This window comes from Stomoxys calcitrans, chromosome 2 (assembly GCF_963082655.1).
Source record: "Stomoxys calcitrans chromosome 2, idStoCalc2.1, whole genome shotgun sequence".
NCBI classification, from domain to species: Eukaryota; Metazoa; Arthropoda; class Insecta; order Diptera; family Muscidae; genus Stomoxys; species Stomoxys calcitrans.
The window spans coordinates 229,313,485-229,338,996 of NC_081553.1; the positions used below are offsets into that span (position 1 = coordinate 229,313,485).

The 25,512-nt window shown below is 37.4% G+C and overlaps 1 protein-coding gene across 3 annotated transcripts in view; it reads left to right on the top strand.

Annotated features, from left to right (window-relative positions):
• Positions 1–1,616: 1,616 nt before the first annotated feature.
• Positions 1,617–25,512, top strand: part of LOC106080393 (homeobox protein prospero) — a 237,675-nt gene continuing 213,779 nt past the window's right edge. Inside the window, exons 1-2 of one of the 3 annotated variants that reach the window (XM_059361342.1) lie at positions 14,507–14,689; positions 16,223–17,253. The gene's annotated coding sequence lies outside the window, so the exon portion shown is untranslated. Of the gene's footprint in view, positions 3,027–14,506; positions 14,690–16,222; positions 17,254–25,512 lie in introns of those variants that run through there. The other 2 variants (XM_059361345.1, XM_059361346.1) reach the window with 2 other exon arrangements.

The window sequence follows — 25,512 nt, forward strand, 5'->3', positions numbered from 1 at the left end:
ACGCTAATAAGGATGAAGTACAAGGCTTCGGTTTATACATTTTTTTTGCTCCACCTGTCCTGCTGCTGTCATGTTAGGTATATTTATATTTTGCATTAGTATTAGTACCGGTATTAACTTATTGGCCAAAATGAAATGTTCACAGCTAATGCAGACAAAAATATATGCATCATTACAACAGCAACAAGGACGTCGACAACAACAACACTGTTATTATTATGTGTTTGTGCCCAACTAAAACGATAGGATATGGCGGCATCTGTGGTTGAGGCCTGTGTCAGTAGCCAACATGTAAAGCCTATTACAATTTAGGATATTTGGTAATAATCAGGATTTACGGGGGGCCTTTGGCAATCATGGCTTTTGTGCTGTTGCATTATTGGATGTGTCTGTGTGTGTGTGTGTGTGTGTGTGTGCCAGGGCCAGTGCAAATGCAGTTTTGTTGATTAGGGCCATGACCATCACTATTGAAATGTTAACCATCCATATATGGCCATTAGAGGACAAATAGACAATTTTAGTATGCCGCGGAAGGTATGCTGAACATGGTGATGAGGATGATAATGATGATGATGATGTTGGTGATTTGAAAGAGGGATTTTTCTGCCATAAATAGCAATAGCGCGGGAATCCTTTTGCAATATGGCTAAATAGGCATTAGTATTGGGCCTTGCCCAGCCATCATCATCATCATCATTGTAGTCGTCATCATTATCATCAGCATCGTCCACATCAACGTCAACTCTAACTAACAGCAAATGTTGGCTATTTCTGCAGGATATGTGAGTTTATGCATATGAATGTGCATACAATGCATGAATCCGCGAGCGTTTGTGTGTGTGTGTGTGTGGGTCTATGTTTGATATCCTGATGGCGCGAGGCCGTGGCCGTTTCTCGCTATTCCTGATGAAGCTGATGGTGATGATGTTGCCATTGCTGGTGTTTGAATAGCAAACACATACAGACACACACACACACGCACATAGAATATGCCATAGCAAAAAACTCCAACATACAACACAACTCGTTCTCCTCACAGTTTATTGTCGCGGCTATTGTTGTTGCTGGTGGAACAGTAGTAGTTGCTGGTGACGTTGCGCCTCGATTTTGTGTGTGTGTATGTGTGTGTGTGTGTTGTTTTTTGTTCCTTCACTACTGGCATGTTGAGCCTCTGTTGTAGTTGTTGTTTTTGCCATCAGGATACAATATTTCGCTGATGTCGCTGGTCGTTCGCGGTGTTTGCCATTTGTTTTTGTTGCATTTCTAGCTGCTGCTTGTGTTGTTGCTATTGTTGGAATGGCAGGCAGCCGTAGCTGTTATGGCCACAACACACATTCACGTATAGAAAAATTTACTAAACGCGATTGTTAAAACGCGGCATTTTTTTAGTGTACGGCAGCAGGCAGACTAAACAACACAACTTAAATAATTTTTATAAATTTATATTATTATAAAAATCCTATTCATATATAAAAATTCCATATAAAAACTAACTAAATATACAATTCCGATTTTATTTTAGTTTAGTTGTCGTTGTTGTTGTTGTTTTGTTTTTCCCACAAGAGAATCGCACGGAAAGCTAAAAAACTGAACCAAAATTTGCATTGCGAAAAAAAACTTATGAAAAAAATGAAAATTAAATAAAAAACAATTGAGGAAAAAAGCTTAAAAATTTTAAAGGAACTGAAATAAAAGTGAAAAAATTTTACCAAAAAAAAAAAAACAATTAAAAAAAAGACAAGAATTTAAAAATTTTAAAATTTCAAATGTGTTTAAAGTGCTTACAAATTGTGTTCAAATTTTCGGGCATACTTTTTTTCTTTTAAAAATCTCTATTTCGGCACTTTTTTGATATCACGAAAAAGAAAATCCCCTATCATGGATTTCTCGCGGGGAACCAAAGTGATTTTTCCTTTGTTCTGCCTTCATTTTGAGAGGAAGACTTTTTATTTGAGTGCTGCCACACCATCTTGAGTAAAAGTTTAAGTTTTGCCCTTCACCCTATGTTGTGTCTATCGTTTTCCTAGTGTGACACATAGAGAGAGAGAGAGGTAGAAAATGACGAAGGTCCTTTAGGACAAAAACTTGAAAACTTTGGACAATGTGAAAATTTTGGAAACATAAACTTTGGAAACCGATCCGTTGGCCTAATCCAACCTCTGCAAAAACAATAGAACTCAAAATTTCTTAAAAACAAACAAAAATAACCCAAAAACAAGCCGCTTGGAAGGCTTGAAAACAAATTAAGAACAAATTTTTAGTTTTTTATTCAAACTGAAAACAAACAAAACCAAAACCAAATCCATATAGTTACTAATCTAAACGACAACATTATCAAACAACTTTAGAGGGAGAGGAAACACCACCAGCCAGCTCTTTTCTCCCCAACAAGCAAACAACCAAAATTAAACGTCTGAATTTTTTACCACTTTCGATTCACAATTCTTCAGCAACATCCGGCCCACATTTTTAAGTTTATACTCCAGCTTTTCGAGCAAACAAGAATTTTGGCCCAATTGGAATTTCCTTTGACCCTGGTAACACCTATGCAAGGAATTCCCCAAATTCCATAGATAAAAATTCACACAAAATTCAGACGTATTCACATCGTTTCTATTTCGGCAACGTATTTTCTGGCGCCCCCCAAAAAAAACCCAAAAAAAACAACACTAAGCAAAAAATCAAAGATTTTCGACAATTTTTCTGATTTTCGTATTTCGGCAACAAAAAATCAAACTACAAAATTACCTGAAATCAAAACAAAAAGTAAACTTCAAAATAAATACAAAAATCCTCAAAAAAAAATATTTTTGTTATCAAAATTGATTATATTAAGTAAGAAACAAAATTTAGACTCTAGTAACTATAAATATTAGAAACAAACAAATACACACACACTTAAGAAAATTTAAACGTTATATAGACATTGAACAACAACAACAGCAATAAAAAACAGTAATGTGATATACAAATATCATACAACATTAAAGAACAAATGAAGAAAATTCCATGAGTTTTTAAATGAGGTAAGTCAATACTCATTGCTTGATTTAAAATACAAAAAATATAAAAAAAAATATTTTTAATTAATTTTTTTATGTCTTAAAATAAGTCTTAATCCTATGGCAACAAAAGCCAGCTATTAAGCAAAAAAAAAAATTTAAATTCAAACATTCACAACCAAGAAGTTTGGAAAGCCAGCTTCTATTGGGTTGCCCAAAAAGTAATTGCGGATTTTTCATATAATCAGCGTTGACAAATTTTTTCACAGCTTCTGACTCTGTAATTGCATTCTTTCTTCTGTCAGTTATCAGCTGCTACTTTTAGCTTGCTTTAGAAAAAAAGTGTAAAAAAAGTATATTTGATTAAAGTTCATTCTAAGATTTATAAAAATGCATTTACTTTCTTTTAAAAAATCCGCAATTACTTTTTGGGCAACCCAATACAATGCAGGAGAAAATTTTTGAAAATAAATGTTTTCAATGACATTAAACAAGATGTCGAAATCGTGTGGTATATGCCCATGTGCCTACAAAATAGGCCAACGATACTAGGAGCCTTGATGCAATTAAAAATTTTAGAGATTTATAAACCTTATAAGGAATTTTATGGTCAATTAAAATCACGTCATAAATATGGCTTTTTTGCTGAAAAAATATTATTTCGTATGCAAAGGACAAAGTCGGATATGACCGACCTTTTGATACCCTACACCGACTTGGGTATGTACGCAATGCCCTCCAAATCAAAATTTACTTAAATGCTAACACAAATCAGCACACACACTAAAAGTCATAAAAGAAGTTCTAGTGTAAATTTTTAAGAAAACATGTCAAGAAATACGCGGACTTTAAACGTGAACATCTAAATCTGAACTGATTTCTATGAAACTCAACCGCATACGTAATGCCGAAAGTCATAAGGGAATCGTTTTTGCCAAATTTCGTTAACAAATGACAAGCATCGGTAAACCAATGGCATTATTATTGGAACATTAGTCCAAAGCGGATGAACATATATATGGGAGCTATATACAAATCTGAACCCGAACGTAGAATAGCATTCCAAGCGCCTCGATCTTCTGCGCTCATTCTAAAATCTCTGACACCAAGTTTCGAGGTGTCTCCCATCACTTGATCTTTCTATCGGGCTTTTGGTCTTCCCGGTTTGTGTGTACCACCGTGTTTGCCTTCAAAAGACTTCTTTGCTGGAGCTTCTTCATCAACATGACCTAGCCAACGTAGCCGTTGTATTTTGATGCGTGTAACTATGCTATCGTCGTCATATAGCTCATACGTACAACTCGTGGTTCATACGTCGCCTATATTCTCCATTAATGCAAACTGGTCCATATATTTTACGAAGAATCTTTCTCTCAAACACTCCAAGCATTGCCTCATCTGCTTTCACTAGTAGCCATGCCTCAAAACCATATAACAGCACGGGTAATATCAGCGTCTTGTATAGTGTAATCTTCGTCTGTCGAGAGGTGGCCTTGATTCTAAACTGCTTACCTAGTCCAAAGTAGCATCTGTTTGCCAGTATTATTATTTTTCGCTTATTCGCAAAACTGGTGTCATTCGTTTCGGTTACGGCGATGCCGAGTTAAAGTTACTGACTTAAGGACAAAATAATGAGCCAAAAGGTGCCCATTTTGAAGATGATTGGATAAAAATTGTGGTCGGTGCTTGGTACACAAACTGACATGGACATTTAGAAAGAGTTACAGACGGATATAGCTAATTCCTTGTCGAGTTCTATGCGTGGTATCTCTCCTAAGGCAAACAAGGAATATTGAATAAGAACTGTTGTGCTATTGGAGATATATCAAGTTATAGTCCGATTCCATCAATTAATGCTGAACATTGTAGAAGTCATTGTGTAATATTTCAGTTCATTCGGATAAGAATTGCGCCTTGTAGGGCGCTCAAGAAGCAAAATCGGAAGGTCGGTTTATATGGGAGCTGAATCGAGCTATTGATCGATTCAGACCATATTAGATACGTATGTTGAAGGCCATGGGAGAAGCGGTTGTACAAAATTTCTTCCAAATCGTATGAGAAGTGCGCCCTCTAGAGGCTCAAAAAGTCAAGATCCCAGATCGGTTTTATGGCAGCTATATCAGGTTATGAACTGATTTGCGCCATACTTAACACAGTTATTGGAAGTCATAACAAAACACCTCATGCAAAATTTCAGCCAAATCGGATGAGAATGGCGCCCTCTGGTGGCTCAAGAAGTCAAGATCCCAGATTGGTTTATATGACAGCTATACCAGATTATGAACCGATTAATATCATACTTAGCACAGTTGTTGGAAGTGACACCAAAAGACTACGTGCAAAATTTCAGACAAATCGGATGAGAATTGCGCCTTCTAGAGGCTCCAGAAGTCAAGACTCCAGATCGGTTTATGTGGCAGCTATATTAAAACATCGACGGATTTGAACCACAATCAGCGCAGTTGTTGAAAGTGACACCAAAAGACTACGTGCAAAATTTTAGACAAATCGGATGAGAAGTTCGCCCTCTAGAGGCTCAAAAACTCAAGATCCAAGATCGGTTCATATGGCAGCTATATGAAAACATGAACCGATTTGGTCCAGTTACAATCCCAACCGACCTACACTAATAAAAAGTATTTGTGCAAAATTTCATATGTCATCGCATATGTCCAGTTATTTGCACGATATATCTTAATAGGCGGATAGACAATACATAGATGAGAATTGCTTTTTGTAGTTGTGTAGGAAGTAAAATCGAGAAATAGGTTATAGGTGGCAGCTATGTCAGGTTAATAACTCATTAAGACAATACTTGGCACAATTGTTGGAGATTACAGCAGAAGTCATGCAAATTTTCTCATGAACTTTCAACTAAGGAATTGTGGCAAACTTCTCACATATCACTGACTGCTGTTCGATTCAAATTTTAAGCTCAAAATTTAAGGGGCCTCCTTTTTATAACCTAGACCGAACGACAAGCCGCAGTGCGACACCCCTTTGGGGAGAAGTTTTAGCATGGCATAGTACCTCATAGATATCGTCAGCATTAGGCGGGGATAACCATAGCGGAAAATTTTTTCTGATGTTCTCATCAGGATTCGAATTCCGGCATTCGGCATCGAAGACTTACCACTGTGGTACGGTGGCCTCCTATAGCAGAAACCATTGTGCAAAATTTCACCCGAATCGGTTATGATTTGCATTCTCTAGGGGCTTAAGAAGTACATTCGGGAGATGGGTCCTCATGGGAGCTATATCAGCTTATAGACCGATACACACCACACTTGGCACGAATGTTAGAGATTATAACAGATGCTATTTTACAGAATTTCAGCCATATGGGAAAGGAATTACCCCCTCTAGAGGGTCCAAAAGTTAACTCGGGAGATCAGTTTATATGGCAGCTATATCAGGTTATACACCGTCTCAGACCATATTTAGCAAGCATGTAAGAGATGAGAGAAAAGTACACTGCAAAATTTCCTCCAAATTGGATAGGAATTACACCTTCTACAATAGAAACTCAAGAAGTATAATCGGGATATCGGTTTATATGGGAGATATGTCAGGTAGTGAACTGTTTCGGACCATACTTGGCACATATGCTGCAGGTGATAGAAAAAGTCACTGTGCACAATTTCAGCCAAAGCGAATAAGAATTACGCCCTCTAAAGCCTCATGAGGTATAATCGGGAAATCGGTATATATATGGAGATAAATCAGGTTATAGACCAATTCCGACCTTACTTGGAACAAATGTTGAAGGTTATAGCAAAATGTCAGACAAAACGAATAAGAATTTATCTGCAAATTTTATTTCCGGATCTTAGAGGATGCAATTTTACAGGCAAACATGTTGCGCTAGATCACTGATGTAAAAAGTCAACACTTGTCAAAAATGGGTTAAAAGAGGGTTATGTTGGAAAATGGACCTAAGTGTAACATATTTGGCACAGATGCTGGAGGGGTCTAATATCTTAAACGATTGAATGTTTCATAAAAATCAGCTGAAGAGCACACGTTCAGTGCTATCAAGAAGTCAAACTGAGATATTGGTTTATATAGAGGTTATTTCGAAAACTAGGCCTTGTGCAACAGCTGTAAAAAGGGGTAGTACAAATATTGCATTTCAAACTCAATCGAAATTAAAAACAAAAAAAAAAATTATTTAGTTGGGGCGCCAAATGCTAATGCGCCTGTAAATGCTAAAAATGTACAGAAATGAACTAAGTTGAAGGGCACATGTGTATTTTTAATACAAAAGACTTCGTAGAAGACTAATCGGGAGACAGGTTTATATGGGAGCTGTATGAGGTTATAGGGTAGCTACAATATATAAGGTTAGGTAAAAAACTTTCAATAAAACACGCCATTCGAACTCGGCTATAAAAGCAGGTCCCTTATATTAAACGTTAACTTGAATCGGACAGCACTCATTGATATGTCAGAAGTTTGCCCCTCCTTCTTAATGAAGTGTTCATGGGCAAATTTGCCTTTGCCTTTAGCCGAATCAAGAAGAATTCAGCAGTCGAACTACACTTTTCCTCACAGCCACGGTAGTGGTGCAGGGAACAGTTTTTGTTTCTGCTTTAATAAATTCCTAATAAATGTTTCCTTGGCATACCAATTTCATGCTAGGATCTAAAATAATCAACCGAATTCCATAAAAAGCACTATGCATCCAACTTTGGACCACACTCAGTACGAATGTGGAGGAGCCCAACGCAAAACATTGCATAAAATTTCAGCGAAATTGAAAATAAATGTGGTTTTAATGGGCCTAAAACTTTAAATCATAAGATAGGTCTATATGAGGGCTATATCAAGATATAGTTCGATATAACCCATCTTCGAACTTAACCTCCCTATGAACAAGAAAACTAATCTGTGCAAAGTTTCAGCTAATTATCGTAATTTTTAAAGCCTATAGCGTTATTTCGAGGCCACCGTAGCGCAGAGGTTAACATGTCCGCCTATGACACTGAACGCCTGGGTTCGAATCCTGGTCAGACTATCAGAAAAAATTTCCTCCGGTGGTTTTCCCCTTGTAATGCTGGCAACATTTGTGAGGTACTATGTCATGTAAAACTTCTCTCCAAAGAGGTGTCGCATTGCGGCACGCCGTTCAGACTCGGCTATAAAAAGAAGGTCCCTTATCATTGAGCTTAAAACTTGAATCGGACTGCACTCATTGATATGTGAGAAGTTTGCCCCTGTTTCTTAGTGGAATGTTCATGGGCAAAATTTGTTGTGTATTTTGTCCGCAAATCTCCAATTAAATGCTCCGAAGAGTTCGGAAATATCGATTTTTTCTTTTATTTTAATTTTCAATTTCATTGCTGATTAGTTCACATTTTACTTGTGGCAAGTTTAAAGTGAACTAATACTAAGTATATACAATTCCTTAGCTGATAAGAAATAATTGAACTAACAATGAGCATATACTTCTTTAGCGCTGTGGTAAGTTCAATATTTCACAAATTTAGTACATTTTAACTAGTGTTGAGGTTCAAAATTTGTTGAGTGTATAAATATGAGGATTTCTCTGTATGATAGCAACAAACAAATGTGGCTCGAATCAGGCCATATTCCGCACTGATTAATGGAACTTAATGTTCCAAATTTTATAGAAATCGGGTAATTAATGCGTCATGTTTGGTATCCAGATCTTAAATCGGGTAATCGGTGTGTATGGCATTAATATCGAAATAATAGTCTAGTCAGATCGCAGCCAAGCGTATGGACAAAACAGAAATCAATGAAAAATTGCAGCTCAGTATCTTTATTTTAAAACTGTAGTGTGGTTATAGCTGATGGACGAGTTGAGTCGTCTTAGAACTTTATGACAATTGAGACTACATGAAGATTCAAAAGTCAAGGTAATATTTCTTCAATGAATTTGTATCACCTGTTTTTGCCAAAATTACTTTAATGCACTTCTTTTCGTTTAGTTTTTTCTTGATTTTTAATAAAATTGTTTTACTATATGGCTGGGAAATTGTCCTCGCAAATATTCCTGGTATCAAATTATTTTAATTCACTCAATATTTTTTTAAGTTTTTATCGCATTAACATTGGAATATGAAATAATATTGGCCAAATGTCCTTGCAAATGAATGAATGAATTCTGATGAATATTGCTTTGGTTCATTTTTTACGAATATCATATTAAAAAGCCAACCCTACTGTTACTTCCATATCAATGAATTCTTCCACTGAAAAATTTTTTTTAATTATTTGCTTTATTTCACTCAATATTTTTTGATTCTCTCTTAACTAGTACTGGAATAAGATTGGAACAATTTTTTCGTGTTTTTTCTCTAGTGTTGCTCGACAGATATTGATATATTTTTTACGAACATCCTAATAAGATGTAAATAGAAAATCCAAATCATGAAACTCTGCTAAGTTCGGCCAGGCCTAATCTTATATACCCTCCACCATGGATCGCATTTGTCGAGCTCTTGCCACAGTATCTCTTTTTAGGCCAGCAAAGGATAAAAGAAAATAATTGCTATCTTATTAGAAAAATATCAACTTATGGTTCATTTCGGGCCATAATTGAACTGAATACTGGATACCATAGTAGAAGTCATTGTGTAAAATTTCAGCCAAATCTAGTAAGCATTGCGAACTTTAGGCGCTGAAGAAGTGAAAGTGATCTGTTTATAGGGGAGCTGCATTAGGCTATAAACCGATTCTTGCCATTTTCGACACGTATGTTATGAGAGAAGTAGTTGTGCAAAATTTCAGCTAAATCGGTTAATAATTGCGCCCTCTAGTGGCTCAAAAAGTCAAGACCCCAGATCGGTTTATATGGCAGCTATATCAGGTTATCAACCGATTTGAACCATTCTTAATACATTTGTTGGAAATCGTAACAAAATACCTCATGCAAAATTTCAGCCAAATCGGATAAGAATTGTGCCCTCTAGCGGCTCAAGAAGTCGAGATCCCAGATCGGTTTATATGGCAGCTATATCAGGTTATGGACCAATTTAAACCATTCTTTATACAGTTATTGGAAGTCATAACAAAACACCTCATGCAAAATATCAGCCAAATCGGATAGGAATTACTCCCTGTAGAGGCTCAAGAAGTCGAGATCCCAGATCTGTTTATATGGCAGCTATATCAGGTTATGGACCGATTTGAACCATACTCAGCACATTTTTTACGAATATCATATTAAAAAGCCAACCCTACTGTTACTTCCATATCAATGAATTCTTCCAAGGAAGTCATAATAAAACGCTACATGCAAAATTTCAGCCAAATCGGATAAGAATTGTGGCCTCTAGCGGCTCAAGAAGTCGATATCCCAGATCGGTTTATATGGCAGCTATATCAAAACGTGGACCGATATAGCCCTTTTACAATCCCAACCGACCTACACTAATAAGAAGTATTTGTGCAAAATTTCAAGCGGCTAGCTTTACTCCTTCGAAAGTTCGCGTGCTTTCGATAGACAGACGGACGGACGGACGAACAGATCGACAGACGAACGGACATGGCTAGTTCGACATAAAATGTCATGACGATATAATAACTTTTTGGGGTCTAAGACGAATATTTCGAGGAGCTACAAACAGAATGACGAAATTAGTATTCCCCCATCCTATGGTGGAGGGTATAAAAATGAAGAGAGATACTCTTGCGAAGAGAGATACTCTTGGCGAAGCAAAGGGTATACCCCTGATGTGAAGAAGCTCCCGCAAAGAAGTTTTTTTGAAGGCAAACACGGTGGTACACGCAAACCGGGAAGACCAAAAGCCCGATGGAAAGATAAAGTGGTGGAAGACACCTCGAATCTTGGTGTCAGAGAATTTAGAATGAGCGCAGAAGATCGAGGCGCTTGGAACGTGCGTACAGCACTGTGACACTTGTTTTTAGGGAGAAGTTTTTATATGACATAGTACCTCACAATTGTCGCCAGCATTTTTTGTCGCCGCTGAAAATTTTTTTATAATGTTCTCGCCAGGATTCGAACACAGGTGTTCAGCGTCACAGGCGGACATGCTAACCTCTGCGCTAAGGTGGCCTCTGCGGTATCGCAATGGACTTAAAATTGTCTAAGTGAGTCTGTAAAGGGTTGCCAATCTTACCTAAAGTAAAAGGTGGCCTAAAGCGGCCTTAGTTGACACAAAATTTTTCGAGGACAAAATTTTTCAAACAAAAATTTATTTTGAAAATTCTTGGGAACGACATTGTCTGGAAAACGTTGTGTTGCCAAAAGTGTAAGCTTCTAGAAACCGTAGGAGTCTAATCGGAAGACCGGTTTATATGGAAACTATATCAGGTTAGGTTGAAAAGAGGGAACGGGAAAAATAATCAGCTTGTTGTATCAGGTTACAGACCGATTGGGACAACACTTATGACGAATGTTGGATATCATAAGAAAACACTATGTGCACAAATTCAGCCAAATCGGTTAACAATTGCGGCTTACCGACGTTCAAGATATTAAATCGGGAGAGAGATTTATATGACAGCCTATGAGAAAATTGGTTTATTTGGGAGACATATGAGGTTGAATCTGTCCATCAGGTCATATTTAGCTCCTAGAAGGTAATAGCAGAAGTTATTGTGCCAAATTTCAGCCAAATCGGATAAGAATTTCAGCTTCCAGGGGCTCAAGTAGTCTTTTTAAAGGATCAGTTTACATGGGAGCTGTATCCAAATTTGAACCTATATGGCCTATTTGCTATACCCAATAACTTACGTCACTAGGAAGCAACCATGCAAAATTTCCAGTGGATATCTTTTTTCGTTCGAGCGCTATCGTGATTGGTGACCACCGTACCGTAGAGGTTAGAAAGTCCGCCTATGACGCTTGGTTTTGAATCCTGGCAGGACCGTCAAAAAATGTTTCAGCGGTAGTTATTCCCTCCTAATGCTGGCGACATTTGTGAGGAAGTTTGCCATGTAAAAACTTCCCCTCAAAGAGGTGTCGCTCTGCGGTACGCCGCTCGGACTCGGCTATAAAAAGGAGGTCCCATATAAAGTTGAATAGGACAGCACTCAATGATTTGTGAAAAGTTTGGCCCAGTTCCTTAATGGAATGTTCATGGGCAATTTGCATTTGCTATCTTGATTTCAAGATATTGACAAACGTAGGACGGACGGACATGGCTAGATCGATTCAAAATGCCAAGAAGACATTCGACACATTCGTGCCGCTTAGCGACACCTCTACAAAAAGAATTTTTACATAAAACTTCTTCATGTAGCGGTATCGATAAGCGGCACCCCGTTCCAATTCAACATATAAAAGAAGGTCCACATCATTGAACTTAAACTTGATACCTCACAAATGTCGTCAGCATCAGTGAGTGGATAAACTTCACCGCAATTTTTTCTAACAGGGTCGACAGGAGTTGAGCCCAGCTTTTTGGCGTTATCGATAAGCGGCTCCCAGTTCCGATTCAACATATAAGGTCCATATCATGGAACTAAAACTTGATACCTCGCCAGCATCAATGGGGGGATAACCACTGCTGCAATTTTTTTCTAACAAGGTCGACAGGATATGAGCCGAGTTTTTTGTCGGACATGCTTACCTCTGCTAGACTTCTTAAAATTTATCTTTCCTTTTAAAAGAAAATAGTAAAATTCAAATTTGGCCATGAACATTCCATTAATGAACAGGGGCAAACTTCTTACATATCAATGAGTGTAGTCCGAACGGAGTGCCGCAGTGCGACACCTCTTTAAGGAGAGGTTTTTATGTGGCACAGTACCTCACAAATGCCGCCAGCATTAGGAGTGATTAACCACCGCTTAAAATTTTATGATGGTCTCGCCTGGATTCGAACCCAGGCGTTCAGCGTCAAAGGCGGACATGCTAACCTCTGTACGGCTACGGTGGTACGATAGTACTCTACAAAAATCATTTGATCAAGTCTAAAATCTTCCCACCCCCTTTAACAGGAGGGGACACAAATAAAATCGCCTTCAAAGCAACAAAACATCTACCCACCAAGCAATATCCTCTGGAGGGGCTTGCATGCCACATGCAACATGCCAACCATTACTAAATGCATTAACTACAACAAATGACCACTGGAGTTGCACAAAAACGCAATGCCATGCACATTGGGCGCCACATGTCACTCACACTCTCGCTCATAAGCTCACTCGCTCTCTCATGCACTCGCACATGCACACCGACGAGTTGTGTGAGTTGCATGCTTGTCTCTGTATGCGTTTGTTTTTATTTAGATGTATGCGTTCTTTTTGTATGTTTTTCTAGTTATATACCTAGAAAATGCAATAAGACCAACACGAGCATATACACAAAGCCAAAGATGACATGCGCATTTTTGCAAGATAGTGCCCCTTTTTCCCAACTTATATACTCTGCTTGCAGCATGCATGGAGCTAAGTGCCGGGTTGTCTGAGGGCAGGGGTATAGCTAAAGATAACACAGAATTCCCTGCCCACCACCCTCCCCGCCCCCTCGGGCTGCCGTCGAACAAGGAGGCACATATAGTGAGAGGCTCTGTGGCAAAAACAGAGAGCCAAAAATGCATGAAAAACAATTCATACAAGTGGGTTTTTTGGCAAAGGGAGAAGGCTGCAGCGAAAAAAAGAGCGCCACCTAGAGAGCGAGCGGTTTTTATGCACTTTATGGCTCGCATATAGCCTAAAAGTATGCAACCGGCTTTTTTTTGCCTACCAAAGAATGCATTTATGTGAGTGAGCTGGCACCCATGAGGTAGAGGCAGAGGCAGAGGAGGCTCTCCTCGTCTTGGAGCAGGGCCAAACAAAGCAATGCGTATGTGTTTCGTTTATATATATGGTCAGTTGAATGCAATTTTTGTTGCATTTTTGCATAGACTTTTTGTATTTTGTCTCTTTTCAACATTTTTGTTAGAAACTCTGCAAAAAAGTGCACCATAGAAGCAACAGAAAGAGAGGCAGTGACAGAGAAAGAGCGAAAGCCAGCCAGTAACATGGGCGAGTGAGAGTGAATGCAATTCTTATGTATAAATAAACAACAAGATGAGAAAAGTGTGCGTGTGAGTCTGAGTGTGGGTCTATAAATTGCATTAAGCATTGCCTATTTTTAGGTGGTTCAAAATATACCAAATCCAGGCCTACTCCAAGGAGTATGAGTCAAGACTGTATAGGCCTGAAAAGAAACTGCATGGAAGTTGTTTATATGTATACGAAACGCATATTCAGAGTATGAGTTAAGGGAGAGAGGCAGAGAGAGAGAGCGAGGTTTCGGTTCTTTTGCAGGGAGTTGTGTATGGGGGGGGGGGGGACTTAAAAGAAATAATGCCTTTGCTGTTGGTTGAGGAAAGCATGGGTAAACATTGATGCTGCACTTTGCTGGCCCTTCAGTACGCTTGGGAGAGTTGTCCATCTATGGGTGGCTGTGTGTGTGTATGTAGGGATTTTGAGTAGAGTTTTTTCCGCCAAATACTTGATGAGGCGCCAGCAAAAGGGCAGTTGGGTTTTGGTCGATGCAGCATCAGGAGGTTCATAGCCTCACCAAAGGGGTTCGTGTGTGTCTGTTTACTTGTTACAGCAAGTGTGAGGAAGGCGATTTTTTGCGTGAACTGGAAATGCGTTCATAAGGATCATATGCAAGCAAATGAAGAAACGCATAGTTTAAGGGGCTGAGGAAGAGGCTGGCATGAACTACTCCTAAATCAATGCATAGGCTTTCAATAAATGTGTGTAAGAGTGCGAAAGCGTCTATGCGTATGTGGACTTGTGTGTGTGTGGGTGAGGATTATTTTACATAGGCCTAGAACTTAAAGGAATGCATTTGTATGATGAACAAACAAAAACAACAGCAAACGGCAAGGCCTGCAACTTCGCAGCGGCAGCAGCAGCCATTGCTAAGAATAACATAACCCATGGATTTAGGGCCGCTGTTAGGGCGATGGGGGGCTATTCTCAAGCATTTGTTGCCAGTTTTTCGCGCGCGTATTTGATGGCCGAAAAAACTTTAACGCGGCGTTGCCGATGACGACGCCGTTGATATTGCAGCCAACCAAGCCTCAGCCTTTGCTTTATTTACAGGGCAGGGGAAGGACATCGCCGCCACTATATGCCAAGTGTAAGGTGGCCAGTGCAACACCGCCATCATCATCAGCATCAACATTCAGTCCTAGCACCGTTGATGGTGGTCATCGTCATCATGAGCCACACACAGCATGTGCATATATGGCAGCGACAATCGTGCACACATTTCTTCCAATGGCCTGCTATGTGCTCTGGGTTTGTGTGTGAGTGTTGTATTTTCTTTCTTTTTTTTTTTTGCTTTGTTTGTTTCAAAACGACCCAAACGAGTTTGAAGTTTTCCATCATCATCGAAACGAAAACCATGGAAAAACGCCGAACGCATTCAATGTCCCGGAATTTGTTGGCATACGGCTTTTGGACGTCTTTTGAGTACAACATTGCTTTTTTATACTCACGGTAAAAAGTAACGTAACGCAACACGCCACGCCACAACATACCGCACTCTGGCCCAACCGAAACTTTTTAGAAAACACAAAACTCTAAAAACCAAACGCCAACCCGACCAGCCAGCCAACCAACAAAAAAAAACACACACATCAAATGGCAAATAAAAATAAGGAGAAAGGACTCAACTAAATATTACAAAAACACAAATACTCTAAATATATTATAATATATATATATATATATATAGTATATACACATTTCTATGTGTATATATAATATATATATATATATATATATATATATATATATGTGTGTATAGTATATATATATATATATATAATATATTTATATATATATACATATAAATGCAAACCTTACTCCTTCTTTTCTATTATAACCATTATCAACATCATCATCACCATCATCTAAGCTTTAATAAAGTGCAAGTGCAACAACAACAACAACAATAAAATATTTGAATGTGTATAGAAGAGTGCAAAAATATAAATTTGAGTTAAAATGAAATCAAAAATAAAATGAAATGCATTTTATAATTCTATACACACAAAAAAAAAATAATAATAATAAAACACAAACACATACACTGTAACCCATAACTATAAGCAAACCCAAATAATGCTAAAGTGTGTGTGTGTGTGAATAAAATAAAATCATAAAGCAGTGTTGGTGAATACAAAGTGATCCCCCCACAAAGAAAGATTTTTGACAAAAAAAAAATATTAATGAAATCGAACTAAATAAAAAAAATTTTTTTCTTCCCCTATTTAAAGCCAGCTCCAAGGAAAACAATTTTAAAAAGTATTAAAAATAAAATAAAAAGGATTCGCTCATAAATTATTTGGAAAAAAAGGAGATTTAAAAGAAAGAAAGCTTTATTTTCTTAAAAGAGAACAAACAAAAAATTCTAAAATTCATAACAAAAATAAGAAAAGGGCGAAAGGCAATACAAGCGACAAAACAAAACAAAAATTCTTCAAAAATATAACAAAACTTGCAACAATCTAGAGAAAAAAGTTGAAAAAAATCAAACAAAATTTGTTTAAACTCTTGAAGGGCGTCGTCGTCGTAAATATTAAGATCTCAAAAGTTTTACAACCTAAATAATAAAAAAACAAAAAGAAACCAAAAAAAAAAAAAAAAACTCCTCTTAAGATATATCCCAGATTATAAGACATTTTTCTCTAAACCCCCAAAGTATGCTATGACTTTTGTGTTTCCGCTTTGTTGTGTTTGAAAAAGAGATTTAACAAAACAAAAACAATTTCTAAACAAACGGCGACGACGACCCCCCCGACGTTTTGTTTTCGTAAAATCACCTAATATGTATGGTTTTGTTTGCCTCCTCATTTTAAAACTGTGGCCCACAAAAACCTTACAACTTCTGGTTTCTTAAGTAAATAATGCCCATTTGTATAGAAGCCCAAGTAAATAGTAACAAACATTTAGTTTTCAATACCTCAAATCACTATATTGGCCACACATGTAAATTTTGTAAATTACCTCAAGAAATCACCTCAAAGTTAAACAACTACAACAACCACAACAACAATAACAACATTAACATATATGCTGTTGTTACATTTGCTTTTGTTGGGCAATTGTTAACATTACAAACCATAAGCATTCCAAACAGCAAGCAAATTGCAGCGTATGTCGCCTGGGCCACCTACAAGAACGACGACGTCAAGGACTTCAGCAGGGCTAACGCAGACGACGGTGCATCAAAAACGTCAATGACAACACAACTAAAACATCATCAAATGCTAAATATAATGGATAAATAACATCAGTAAATTGTCCTGTAGGTGAATACAAAAAAAAAACATTTATTTGTATATGAAATTTGCTTAAGTTTTATATTTTTTTGTATATACAGGGTGGCTGATGAATATTGCTACAATGATGAATATTGCTACATTTTTTTTTCGGTGTATGGAATACATTTTTCTTTTATTCATGTTAAATTAAATTATTAAATTAATTATTAAATTATTATTAATTAAATTAATTAATTAATTAATTAAATTAATTATTAAATTATTATTATTAAATAGAAAAAAAGTTATTACATTTTTTTTTTGGTAGCGGCTTTCATCAGCCACCCTGTATGAATATTGACATTTTTTCCAAAATCACAAAAAAAAATATAGTAAAAGAACTTAAAGAAAACCCTAGGGTGGTATTGCGACATGGACATTTACAAAATTCATTGATATATTTAGATAAGATTATAGTGGCTGGCAGGATAAACCACCTAATGAGAACAGACCCAAGTTTCGTTAAGCTGAGCACTATACCTATTATGGGATTGCTTAATAAAACATCACAATGTTTGCCCCTGTTTCTTATTAACATGCTTTTTAATGTCTACGTTCCTACTGTCACCATCTACTATTAGTTCTTATCGATAAAAAGAAGTTTTGCATCAAAATTTCCTATAGATTTTGGCTTATAACACTGTATTGCTGGGTATTTTCAATTTTCAATTTGGATTTGTATATTAGGGCGGGTTGATTTGTATGGATGAAAAAAAAAAATAATAAAAATCATATAGCAGCGTAATCTACATAAAACTCTTAGAACATTTTACGAAGAAACCATGAATCTAAAATCGAACCCTAATCCGCGACTCTCGACTTGGAAAAAGCTATTATTTCTGGAATTTCTTTTTATCCCCTTCACCATAAGATGTGGGGCATACCAAATTCGTCATTCTGTTTGTAACACCTCGAAATATGCTTCTAAGACCCCATAAAGTATATATAGTCTTGATCGTTGTGACATTTTAAGTCGAACTAGCCATGTCCGGACAGACGTACGGTCTGTCCGTCCGTCTGTCCGTCCGTCTGTCTGTTGAAAGCACGCTAACTTTTGCAGGAGTAAAGCTAGCCGCTTGAAATGTTGCACAAATACTTCTTATTAGTGTAGGTCGGTTGGGATTTTAAATGGGCCAAATCGGTCCATGTTTCGATATAGCTGCCATATAAACCGATCTTGGGTCTTAACTTCTTTAGCCTCTAGAGGGCGCAATTCTCGTCCGATTTGAAATTTTGCACGTTGTGTTTTGATATTACTTCCAACATTTGTGCGAAATATGGTCCAAATCGGTTCATAACCTGGTATTGGTGCCATATAAACCGATCTTGGGTCTTGACTTCTAGAGCTTTTAGAAGGCGCAATTCTTATCTGATTTGGCTAAAATTTTGCATGAGGTGTTTTGATAGGACTTCCAAAAACTGTGATAAGAATGGCGCAAATCGGTACATAACCTGATATAGCTGCCATTTGTACAACGGTTCTCCCATGGTCTGAATCGATCTATAACTTGATACAGCTCCCATATAAATCGATCTCCCAATTTTTTTCTTGTGGCCCAAATCGGACTATATTTTTTTTTTTTTTTTTTTTGGCAAAGGCGGGCATATATATATATATATTTTCCAATCGAGATGTCAACTTAGCATTTTATTTTAGATACATGGTTTCTATGGAGATTTTTTTTAGAATTATATGAATTTCACATTTTTGCTAAACGATTAAAAAAAAAATCAACCCACCCTAATATCCTACTGTCCCATTCTACTAACAAAGGATTTCAGTGATGTTTTAGGGCAAAAGTGTATTTTACTTCGTTGCTTTCTTAAATTAATTAAAGTTAAAAATTTACTAACCTAAATGCGGTTTTATGGCACAACTGTCCCCATCTAGTAGATGGGGACAGTAGGAATCTCTCTAAGAACATAGCAATGGAAATGAAAATTTTAGTATGATTTGTAATCAAAAACAATATTGGAGGCCACCGTAGCGTAGAGGTTAGCATGTCCGCCTATGACGCTGAACGCCTGGGTTCGAATCTGGCGAGACCATCAGAAAAAATTTTCAGCGGTGGTTTTCCCCTCCTAATGCTGGCAACATTTGTGAGGTACTATGCCATGTAAAAACTTCTCTCCAAAGAGGTGTCGTACTGCGGCATGCCGTTCCGATTTGGCTATAAAAAGGAGGCCCTTATTATTGAGCTTAAACTTGAATCGGACTGCACTCATTGATATGTGAGAAGTTTGCCCCTAATTCTTAGTGGAATGTTCATAGGCAAAATTTGCAATTTGCATTGTAGCTATAGAATATGACTTATAAAACCATAATGATGACAAGTTATATTTTTATGTTTGGAGTTTCATTCATTCCTACTGCTCCTATCTACTACTAGTACAATCGATTACGTCTTTCAAAGTTATAAGGATTTTTATATACAAAAGAAAGCTTCACAACTGTTTTATGCCTAATTTATTTGAGTTTTTTTTTAATTTTTTACCACAAAGTAGATGGGGATAGTAGGAATTTGTTTGAAATGTAGAATTTTAACCTAGGATAGCCTACAATAAAGCATAAAATGCCTTGTCTGAGGAACTGGCAATTTCTTTTCTTCAAGACTCAATTATCCATCTCTCCTTTGGATGTTGCATTCGCTAGGTCATTAAACTCGACTTGAAAGACAATGAAACAAAAAATTGACTCGCATGACCGGCGGTTAAAAGCCAAACAGATGAAAAAGATGATAGTACACCCTGAGCACGGGGATCTTAGAAAAACAGCTATCAATGTTGTTGTTTCTAAATGGAAGACGAAAAGCTCGTCTCCAAAACAAAATCCACCACATGGTTATGTTGATGTCGGCAGGCGGAGCTTGCCATGTTGACAAGGGAATAAAATGAACGAAAAAGCCATAGAGTCCGTTTGAAGAGATATTGCTCAGTGAAAAAGCATACAGCGAACAGTTCGGTAGTAGTAGTTGAAATTTCACATAGAATTTGTGCTTATGATCTCAACTATAAGTACTACGACCAACAGGCTGTGAACTGTAGGCCGGTCAGACGGACGGACATAGTTCACGATGGTGCCGATGAGATAATGAAATCCAATTATCGAAACGCGTCCACCAGTGGGGTGACATGTGTCCTGCCTTGTCTAAGGAACTGGCAATTTCTTTTCTTCAAGACTCAATTATCAACCTCTCCTCCTCGACTCGAAGACAAAGAAAAAAAAAAAATATGCTATTGGTAAATTTTTTAAATATTAAGATAATAGCTAACATTATTTTTGCTTTGAAACAATTTTTAACTTACCCCCAGAGAAAAGTTAATACCAAACATGTTCATTTTAATGTCATACGGTATTAATAGTAAAGCCACACCGCATGGTAACAAAGCAATACCACATAGTATAGAAGAAATATATAATGAGTAGTACCGTTTGGTACTAGCTTTATAGTACCAATTTTAGTTTTGTATTATTTCCATATTCACCGCTGTCAAGTATTTGAGCACGTTTTTACGAACACAAATCGGGTTAGAACATTTTTTTAATATTACAACAAAATTTTTATAATCGGGTCAATATTTTTAAAACAAACCTGACAACACCGGGGGACAGCGATACCAATTTGACGCCATCAATTCTTAATAGCCTCCGTCGTCTAGTAATAAATTTATACCAAATGGTAATAAATTAATACCAAATGGTATTAAATTGATATCAAATGGTATTAAATTGATACCAAATGGTATTAGATTAACACCAAATTGTATTAAATTGACACCAAATGGTATTAAATTGATAACAAATGTTAATATAGTTATTCGCCAAAAACGCGAATAAAATAATACCAGCTGGTATTGGCAAAGTACCGTCCTTTTTCCATCAGTGTAGTAGATCCACACCACTAGTATGTTGCCGGGTATTATAACATAATGAATTTGTGTGTAACACCTAGAAGAAAGACAGATAGATCCATTGATAAGTTCATGGAGCGATCAGAAACACTTTCTGAATCGATTGAGTCAAAACACACAGACGGCTGTGTGCTTATCTGTCTGTCCAAGTTAACTTGTGTACAAAGTACAGATCGCAATTTTCAGCCGATTATCTCCAAATTTATTACAGACATTTGAATATGAATATAACTCATATACATTTGTTCATTATTCATTAACCCATCATTACATAATTTGAACCGACATTTTTTTCTTACTGGTGAATTTCTAAGAAACCCATTTACATTTATATATAGCTCCCATATATATGCATCGGTCAATTTTCCTTCTAAATAATTTGTCGGCGCATTAAGCAACCATTGTTCCTTAAATTTTGCACTGTGTTTTCTATTATCACGGCCGTGGCGATTGTGTTATAGAAGTTAGCATATCCGCCATTTACGCTGTACGCCTGGGTTTAAATACTGGTGAGAAACCCAAAAATAAATCTGATGTGCTCATGTTCTCCTAATGATGGCAACATTTGTTAGGTACTGTGCCATTTGAAAAATGGTATATGACTGCCATACCATATAACTTTTCCTCAAAGAGGCATTGCACTGCGGCACGCCGTTCTGACTCGGCTATAAGAAGGAGGTCCTTATCATACATACATATTTTTCTCATGAATATTTCATTAAGGAACAGGGGATACTTCTCTCATATGAATGAGTGCAGTCCTATTAAACTTATACCTCAATGATATGGGGCCACCTTTTTATAACGAGTCTGAACGGCGTACAGGTTAGCGACTCTACTTCCTAGAGTAGTTTTAACATGGCTGGATACTTCTTTTTGTTGTCTAAGAGTTCAAGATCAGTTATTTTTGGCTGGCATTTACCACAGGGGTACCTGGGGCTGCCTGGCTGTCTGAGAAGATATTTATGCCACTCGTCATTATGCCATTATGTCTTAGCCATTTTTTTCTGATGTTCACGCCGGGAACTGAACCTTGGGTTTGAGCGTCATAGGACGTCCCTCATTATTGAGCTTTACCTTGCAACGGGCAGCATACATTGAAATGTAAGACGTTTCCACCAGTTCCAGAATGGAATGTTTGTGGGCAAATTTGATGCATTGGGACAGCCGTGGTCCTTGGGTTGGCAAATACATATAAAGGGACATAAATTAAAAAAAAAAAAAATCATGAAATCTTTACCGGTGCCGAACGTGAAAGAAAATGTTCAACGAACTCGCCTCTTAATAAGTCCATTGTTACGCATGCTATGTGGCATTTGGCACCGAATTGTTGAACCCACATGTCATGCAAGTCAAGCTCATGCATTTTGGGCAAAAAACAGTTGGAAATGATCAAACGGTAGCGCTCACCATTCACAGTTACGTTACGATTCACATCATCTTTGAAGAAGTACGGTCCAATGATGCCACCAGCCCATAAACCGCACCAAACTGTGACTTTTTCTGGAAGCATTGGTAGCTCTTGCAATAATTCTGGTGCGGAAATTGATCTCCTTATGATGCCGAGAGCTATACTGTACCATAACGGGACACATAGGACTACGAGCTCACTAATGTAAAATCGGTGCGATAAGTGATGGCATGTGTAGGGCATGTGGGAGGATGATGAGACGTTGGAGCATTTACGATGTCATTGTCCGACTTTCGCGTCTAACAGATAAAGGCCCTTAGTTGGTCTTGAGTAAGCTCAAAAACTTTTTGTAAAAATTTTATAAGTAGCAGAAAACTATTTTCACTTTTCAGAAGAACATTATGCAGTTTCCTGGATAATGTCTTTCAAATCGGTTCTTACACCTTCATTTATTTCATCGCTTGCGTCCAAGCTGCCAATGATGAGAGCACTTATGCCTCTTTGAGATAATTTTTTTTTTTCGTCTTAGTACGTCTTCGCAGTATCTTGCTACTGCGATCCAGTAGTCAATACCACTGATGATTTTGTCTACAACATTTCCTGCAGTTATTGACCCTATCTTGTCTTCAAGGGACGCGCATAAATACAGTTTAAAACGCACATTGCGACATTTTTCAATAAAACTTTTTATAATTGAAATAAAAATATTTTTTTTTTAAATTAAAAAAGGATTTCTTATAATTATTCTAGATTTGTTTAAGTACTGCTTCTGATCTCTATGATCATGGCCATTTTGGGAAGGTTCATGGCTAAATTTCAAACCCTCCTAACATATGCGATGCTCTACCGAATACATTAAAGTTATGGTCATTTGTTTGTTCAATGTTCTCTCCAGTTGTCTAGTGCGACTTGCCGTAAACAGTACCTTCTTTGAAGAGTAATTTTAACGAGTTGAAAGACTTACAATTAACGCCAGCATTTGAAAAAAAAACAAGTTAACCACCTCTGAATATTGTTAATGATATACTCGAAAGGATTTGAATCCAGTTGATCAGCGCGACAGCTTATACACCATGGTAGCCTTTGCACAACCTATTTTTTATACCCAGGTCCATAGAATGGGGATGTACTTATCTAGTCATTCCGTTTGTAACAGCACGAAATATTCGTACAAGACCCCTCGTCGTGCTCTACGATCTAGCCATGTCCGTCCCTGCGTCTGTCGAAATCACGATTGAGGTCGAACGCATAAAGCTATCCGCTTGAAATTGTGCACAGATACCTAATATTTATGTAGGTCGTTGAGATTTGCAAATGGGCCATATCGGTTCAGATTTATATGTAGCTCCCTTATAAACAGATCTCCCGATTTGACTTCTTGAGTCCCCGGAAGCCGCAATTTCAGTCCGATTTAGCTGAAATTTTGTACGTGGTGTTCTTTTATGACTTCTAACAAGTACAATTCAAATGTGTCTATAACGTGGTATAGCTCTCATATAAACCGATCTCCCGTTTTCACTTTCTGTGCCTTACAAGTCGCAATTTTTTTCCGATTTGGCTGAAATTTTGCATGCAGTGTTTCGTTATGACTTTCAACTACTGTGCCAAGTTCGATCCAAGTCGGTCTATAACCTGATATAGCTCCTGTATAAACCGATCTCCCCATTTGAATTCTGGAACCTCTGGAATCCGCAATTTTTGCCCGATTTGGTTGAAATTTTTCATGCAGTGTTTCGTTATGACTTCCAACTACTGTGCCAAAACCAGTCTATAACGTGATAAAGATCAGCAAGTAGAATAAGTTAATCCCTACAACTTTATTTATTTTGTATACATCTTTAGCAAAATCCATGGTGGTAGGTTCTCAAAACTTGGCCCGGCCGAACTTAGCACGCTTTTACTTGTTTTTCTTTATTATATTAAAATTAGCAGCTAACAATGCACAATGGGAAAGTAATATCTGTCCTTCCAAAGAACAGTTGAAATGTTACCAAGAGTTAGTCATCTGGGAAATTTCCCACCGAGGTTACCGTAACGCAGAGGCAAGCATGTCCGTCTATGATGATGACCGCGTGAGTTCCAACCGCGGCGAAAACATCCGAAAAACTTGTCCATGCTCGATTGTTTCCAGTACATGAGTTTGTATTCAGGCAAGAGCTTCAACAACAGTTTTCCGCATCAACATTGGAGTAGCTTGTGAACACATTTCTGTAGTTGCCCTACGGCGATCAGAGGTTCACTCCAAATCAATATGAAAAATAAATTTAAACCAAATTTCTAGGTCTATTGCGTTGTTTCTATGATCAAAAAATTGATATGAGGGACAATTATTAACGATCGGAAAAAAATACGAGCCGACGGACATACTCACAAACGGACATAACTTGATTAAATCAGTAAGCAGTTCTGAGTCAATCAGCGTATGTCACCACTGCAACTGAAGTGGTGTCAAAGCATAATTCATGGTTAACTTAGGTAAAAATTTCATTCTAAAATTCTTAAATGGTTCCCCTTGAAAGTAACTTTCCAATTTTGGACGTCTTGGTGCGGTATGTTATCCTGCATCGAATTTTGTATTTCGCTTTTGGCATTAAAAGGAAAAAGATAGAAGTTGCGCATTTTAAAAACAAGCCTTTGGATCTTGTTTGCTAATTTGCAAATTTTGGCCATGAACATTCCACTCGGGAATAGGGGCACATTTCTCATATATCACTGAGTACAGTTCTATTCCAATTTTAAACTCAATGGCAAGGTACTTTCTTTTTATAGACGAGTCCGAACGGCATTGCGCAGTGCGACATCTCTTTTGAGAGAAGTTTTTACATGGCATAGTACCTCACAAATGTCGCCAGCATTAGTAAGGGGAAAATCACAGATGAAAATTTTTTCTGATGTTCTCGCCAGGATTTGAACCCAGGTG